The sequence below is a fragment of the Camelus ferus genome, chromosome 25, assembly GCF_009834535.1.
Source record: "Camelus ferus isolate YT-003-E chromosome 25, BCGSAC_Cfer_1.0, whole genome shotgun sequence".
Lineage (NCBI taxonomy): Eukaryota > Metazoa > Chordata > Mammalia > Artiodactyla > Camelidae > Camelus > Camelus ferus.
This window is the reverse complement of record NC_045720.1, coordinates 35227508-35234315: the sequence shown is the minus strand read 5'-3', so window position 1 is coordinate 35234315 and position 6808 is coordinate 35227508. Positions and strand designations below refer to the sequence as shown.

The 6808-nt window shown below is 45.6% G+C and overlaps 1 non-coding gene across 1 annotated transcript; it reads left to right on the top strand.

Annotated features, from left to right (window-relative positions):
* On the top strand, positions 1 to 72 carry TRNAE-UUC. Its single transcript has one exon. It is a non-coding gene; the product is annotated as a tRNA-Glu (tRNA).
* The last annotated feature ends 6736 nt before the right edge of the window (positions 73 to 6808 follow it).

Genomic DNA, 6808 nt, shown 5'->3' with positions numbered 1-6808 from the left:
GGAGGTATAGCTCAGTGGTAGAGCACGTGCCTTTCATGCATGAGGTCCTGGGTTTAATCCCTAGCACCTCCATTAAAAAATAATAAGCCTCTCCCCACCAAAAAAATTGGTAATAATAGTAAGTTAAAAGATGTTATTTTAAAAAAAGAAGAAAAAACTAGACATAAAATTAAATTTTAAAAAAGCACTCGAAACTCTGTGATTTAACACAATGAAATTTATTTCTCATTTACTCAGAGTTCAAGGTTGTGGATGTATATGGTCGGCACGTGGCCATTCATCTTGGGACTCGGCCTCGGCGTCCTCACCGGGATCTTTTGCCATGTGGTGACTGGAGCAGGGATCAGAGGGAGTGTCTATGGGCCAGGCCTGAAAAGTGCACCACTTCTGTCCACGTTCCACTGGCCCGAACCAGTCGCAGGCCATGCTCGTCTGCACGAGGGGCTGGAAGTCTAGTCCAGCTGTGCGTTCAGAAGGTGGAGGAGGTGGGTCTAGTGCGCACCTGGCCAGGCTCTGCCTCACGGGAGGGAGAAAGGGTGTAGGCTCAGGTTCTGCGAAAACTAGGAAAAATGAACCCCTTATATGTGAGAAAGTTCAGCCTGATTCTTCCTCTGTGGAAGTCTTAATCCAAAGGATGGAGAGAGGTGAATGTGGAACAGCCTCAACCCTGCTGTAAATATCAGTTAATTTCTAAGTGAATTACCATGTTTGCAAATGCACTAGAGAAAATATATATCGCTTTTATAGGTAAGGCTCCATTCTTAAAATCTTATTTCTTAAAAATTGTATTTCCAATAATGAAATTAGATGTATTTGTACTTGACACAGCTGAGCATTATTATATAAACTCTTCCTTTACAAACTTCTCACCAAAACTTCTTCACATTCTTACACCAAAAAAAGAATTTAAAAAAAGCCAGACATATACCCACTGAGTCATAGAATAATTGGAATTCTGACAGGAAGGTAACTGTAAAGCACTGCTTTAAAAAGGAACACCATTCTGTTTTATTTAAACTCCACAAAGTAGGTAAGCGCTTTATGGGTCGAGGTTTCTAACAGTCTGTTATGCAACCTTTGTTCTCGCTGCGCACATGCCATTTGGTGACATCCTGAGGTCTGGGAGGCTAGGGGATTAGACCTTCTGAAAAGAAAAGGTGATTCTACATCGTGTATAAGAAAAAGCTTTGATGATTCATAAAATTAAAGCCTTTTAGCTCCTGGCAGGGGAGATTTCCCAGCCAACGTGCTGAAAGGAAAGTAAGTGGCTGTATTAAAACTCACCCCCTGATAGAACCAAAGATCCCAGCTGGCTCTTTTGCAGGAAGGACAGAGCGTTAAGCCAAGGTTGATTAGAGAATCTTGAAATGGCACAGAGTAGACGAAGACGTTTGCAGCCTCCAAGAAAGAAACAGGGTGGGTGCCTGCAAGTCCACATGCTCTGAAGAGCACGAAGATTGTTCTGGCAAACGTGTCCTTTGCATGGAATGATGCTTGAGGACACATACATCAGGCTGGTGTCCCTAACATCTGTCCCATACCACTGGCCCATGCCACAGAGGCGTGTCTGATAAGGTAACTTTTGCCTCCGAAAATAAACATCGGCTTGAGAAAATGTGGTCTAATCAAACTGGACTTAGCAGAGAGCCCCGCAGAATCTTCCAACCCCTTCTTATCTTCTATTTTCGTTCCACCCAGGGTTTTTGCTTTTTCTGCCTGGAGACAGCACGTGGTAAATGTTTCTTGGTTTGTAATCAGCATCAAAACTTGATAACTGAATAACGTGGAAAGAGCTTTAGACTCAATACAAGACATTCTTGGTGACTTTTGCCCTTTTTTGGCATATCAAAAAAAAAATGCAGGGCTGTTCTTTCCTTCCCCTTTGTATACAGTTCCTTTCATGCCAGAATTCTACCCTTAGTGTATTTTGGTCTTTAACCACTCTGATTAGCTGGATGTTGAGAGACAGCAGTGAAACAGCCGTGGCCCCGCGTGACGCCTGCAGGGGACATGATGTGGCCCATCGTGACCTTTGAGGCCACTGTAAGAGCCATGTGGATGTGGAATGTATGACTTAGTAAAATAATTAATTAACTCTTCTAGAACTTATTATTTGCCTCGTACAGTTGAAACGTCACTCCATTTCAATTCCCTTTCAATCCCCTCGTTAAGGAGAAAGCCTCAACTCACTGATCATTACCTGATTCTTCCTGTCACTTGCTGTTCTTTTCAAGGAGAGATCAAGTTTCAGGCTGAGCGTCCCCAGCAGGCCATGTTATTGAGCTAAAACTTAGTAGCACTTTTATTTTTAGTGCTCATCTATGTATAGCAAGCGAAACAGATTTCCCAGGTATCAAATGATGTAAAACTTTCTTTTAAAACAAATAGGTTAAATTCTAAAAAAAGGAGTCCCTTGAAGGGAAAATATCGAATGATAGAGCAAGTGGTTTGTGAATGAATTCAGACTGAAAAACACAGGCATGGTAGGAAGAACACTGATCTGAGAGCCAGAACTGGGTTTCGTTCCTTTGTGTGACACTAGCTGGCTGTGTGACACGGGGCAAGTCTCTGGACCTTAACTTTCTTATCCGTAAAAGGCTGCCACACATCAGTGCCTCTCAGCTTTGACTGCACGTTAGAATCACCTGAGGTGCTCTTAAGACTCCCAGGGCCTGGGCTACATCCCAGATCAATTGCATCAGAACTTAGATGCTCCAATATGTACCACATGCATGTTACAGTTTGATGCAGGAACTGTACTGAGGATACAACGGTGAATAAGGCAGATGTGGTCTGTCTTCACAGAACTGACAATTCAGTGGACGAGGAGCTAAACACACCACGGTGTTTCTACATTAGAGAATGATGGGGAAAAATGGGAGCCCATCAAAAAACCCTAAATTTTACTATTTAAATTCTATAATAAACATCGCCAGGGCTACCTACCAGCTCACCATGATATAACACGTGCCAGACGGAAAAGCTGGTGGCTTGACAATTTCAGGTTGGAGGTTTGTTGTCTCTTGGCACACAGAAACTCTCAGATTGGTGTCGGACAGAGCCCCACAAGAAAAGCAAGAATAAAATCTTCTTCCTCTCCCTTCCTACGCAGAAGGCACTTCTGGAGATACTGTGTTGCTTGTGTAAAATGTAAAGCTTTCATTTAGAATCTGCCTGAACTCAGAATACCAATAAGATGGACCCCACATGAAGGATGAAACTAACGACGCATGTCGCCTCGCTCAAATAATAAACATGACTGCACGCCGGCGCTCTCGCTCCTTGGCATAATGACCAACACTGTGATTTACACAGAAATAATCAGACATGATTTGAAATCAAAAGAAACCCTTCACTCTGAGAATAACTCTTGCATTAGGTAATTTTGGTTGAAATCTGATTAAAAGAAAGAGAGAAGGACAAAACCTTGTGACTATTGCTAAATCAAATGAATTCCATTTTGGTTTATAAACGTAATGGGTGACAGTTAAGGGGCTGAGGGATCTACACGAACACTTTCAAGAAATACAAAGTTCTGAGTGGTTCTGAATAGTATCCTGGCAACCTCGACATGTTAAGGGAATTTCCTGCAGAATGTACACCGGGTATCAGCATCCTTGCCTCACGGCCAGTCCTGGGGCATTACCTGTACGTCGTATTGACTGACACAAGAGATATGTGTGGACAAAGGGTCAGAGTCCCCAGCAGAGGAACCATGCAACTTCCCAGAACACCAGCTTCCCTTCTGCCACCAGCGCTGACCACTTGGCACTCTGCCCAGTGCCATGGTATCCACAGGCCGAGTCAGCGAAGGACAGCCATGCAGGGTCTCGTGGTTCCCGGGTCTCTGTGAGTGCCTCCACAGTTAAACAAGCGCACTGTTTTTCTGCTCTGGCTTCAGATAACAAGAATTCTTTGTATGCGGAGTGCTCTTGCCAGTCCATTCAAACCACACTGACCCTGGCCTTGCTCTCTCTCAGACAGCTCTCTTTCCTCACTGTTTCTGGAATCAGCTGCACTCATCCCATGTATGCCTTTGTCTTGCTTTAATGTCTCACCAGCATCTCAATCTCAGCAAGCCCAGAGCTGGCTGGAACCGCTCCCCTGTGGCTTTTCCACTCCCCAGCCAGCGCTCCTGCCTTAGTTTCAGTTCACAACACTGGTGTTGCCATCCTCCTGACTGACTCGGAAGTGTGATGCGCTGGACTCTTTCCTCTCCTTGGTACTTCACTTCCAAGCGTCCGTGAGCTCTGCAGTCTCCTCCTTCAAAGAGCCTCTCGTGAACGCTTCCCTCTCCATTCCAGTCCTCCCACCTGCTCTAGCCCCGGGTTCCACGTCCCAGGAAGCGGAGGCTCCTCTGACAGTCCCCTCTGCCTCCAGTATTACCTTCGGCAATCCAGACGGCATTCCGCTGGGGGACAGGTCTGCCTGTAACAGTGCCCCTGCTCTGTCACTCCCGTGTTTAGGGGCCCCGTTGCTTCCCTTCCCTCTAAGGCACAGGTGAGGATAATAATGACAGCGATGGTAGCAACAACCTCTGCCACATGCTGAGCACTTACTATGCGCCAGGCCTGGGACGAACAATGTATACGCATATCATCCCGACTTCTTACAACACCTGCATCGCAGGAGAAGGGGGCGCGAGAGGAGGGACATGTTCCAGGTCTCAGGCGAGTTCCTGGGACCGGCCGCCAAGTGAGGGTCCTTGGTTTCACGCAGAAAAAATTCAAGAGCGAGCCACTAATACTGCAATTAAAAAAAAAAAAAAAAAAAAAAGAGTGAACCATAGTGAAGTGAAAGCGAGTTCAGTTAGAGGGATACACATTCCACAGCAGAACTCAGTCCCTCTCAGAAGGCAGAAGCAGCCCCTGGAGAGTCGTATTCCATCTCAGAAGGCGAGAGTGGCCGTGGAGGATGGTCAGTTTTACGGGCTGGGAAATGTCTAATGCTAACTAGTGGGGGGATTAGTCCAACTATTTGGGGGAAGGGGCAGGGATTTCCAAGAATTGGGCCACTGCCCACTTTTTGGCCTTTCATGGTCAGCCTGGGAACTGTCATGGCACCTGTGGGTGTGTCATTTAGCAGCTAATGTGTCACAATGAGCCTGTAATGAGGCTCAAGATCCACTGGGAGTTGAATCTTCTGCCATCTTGGGCCTACTTGGTTCCAACCAGTATTTGTCCTACCCTCATGTCTGGGTCATTCTTTTAACGGTTGTGCCCTGCTCCCTCCCCTCCTGTCTCACCTGTATAATTCTCTCTATCAGACAGGTAAGGAAACTGAGGATCAATGTGTTTAAATGACTTGTCCAAGATCTTCCAAGTAAAACAAAGCAGAAATTCAAGTCCAAGTCTAATCCCATGCTGTAAGGGTCATGCCACACTGCTTTCAAAAAGCGCACGTGGATTTCCAGTTCTGTTCTAATGTGCACCAGCTCTTCTGATCTAAACTCACCTCCTACTGCTCTCCGATAGGCCCCCTCTACTCAGTTAGGAAGGGCCAGTCTGAGTCCCTTACATATTCTGTACTAATTCCTTCCTCCTTATATTTGCCTAATATAGTCCACATCCCAGGAATGCCCTCCCTTCTAATTTCTGTTTGTCTAAATGTTCCTCATGCTTCAAGATCAAGTTCAATCTTTTCTTTTCTCTTTTATTTTTTTTTTATGATGGGGAGGTAATTGGGTTCACTTATATTTGGAGGAGGTACTGGAGATTGAACCCAGGACCTCATACATGCTAAGCATGTGCTCTACTGCTTGAGCTGTACCCTCCCCCCAAGATCAAGTTCAATCTTAAGCATAGACTACTTTCAAATCAGTAGAGCCCACACTGGTATTTCCCTTTCCTGAGATTTACCATATGACCCATACTCCATAATTTACTTATTCATAGTTTTGTCTCTCCAGTTAGATGTGAAACTAGAGTAGGGTGCAAAGATTATGGAAGTGCTTCACAGACCGACAGACTTGTGTTTGGATTTCATATCCTGGCTGTGGGACCTCACACGCTAATTATCTCACCTGAAGTTGAATTTCTTCATCTGGAAAGAAGATAAGAACGCTCTCCTGTAAGTTCTGCAGTGGGTTCCCAATTCACCCAGCGTCCAAGCAGTGGCCCCCAAGGTCCCACAGGATGCAGGTACGTCACCTCTTTTGCCTCACCTACCGCTCCTTGCTCACTCCTCTCTGGCCACATTGGCCATGCCATTCCTTGACCACACAAGATACGCGCCTGCCTTAAGAGCTTTGCAATGGCTCTTCTTTGGACAGGAAAGCTCTCCCCAGGTCTCTGCATGGCTATTTCCCTCCTTTCCTTTAAGACTCAGCTCAAATGTCACCCTTTCAAAGACACCTGCACTGACCACCATACCTAATACTACAACCTGCCACCTCCAGCCCAGCACTTCCATCCTGTTACCCTATACCCATCCTCCTCTAACATACTATGTCATCTACTTATTAATTGTATTTTTTGTTTAATGTCAGTCTCCCTCCAGGAGATCATAAGCTCCATAAACACAAGATGCTGATCAATTTTGTACCATGATATATATAAAATGTCTATATAGGGTAGCTGTCAGTGACCACTGACATCCTTCGAATCCTGTCATTTCTATGGTATCTGGTAGGTATCCAACTATTGACAAGCACATCTTTGCACCTAAGGGCTTTTTGTAGAACGTCCCGGAGCCTTTTTGCTCCTCAGTAAGCCAGAAGTGCCCAGGGATTAACACCTGGGAGTAGCCCTCTCCACCAGTGGCCAAGGGGAGTGGTGTATGTATAACCCAGCTCCCTCACCCCTTAGGT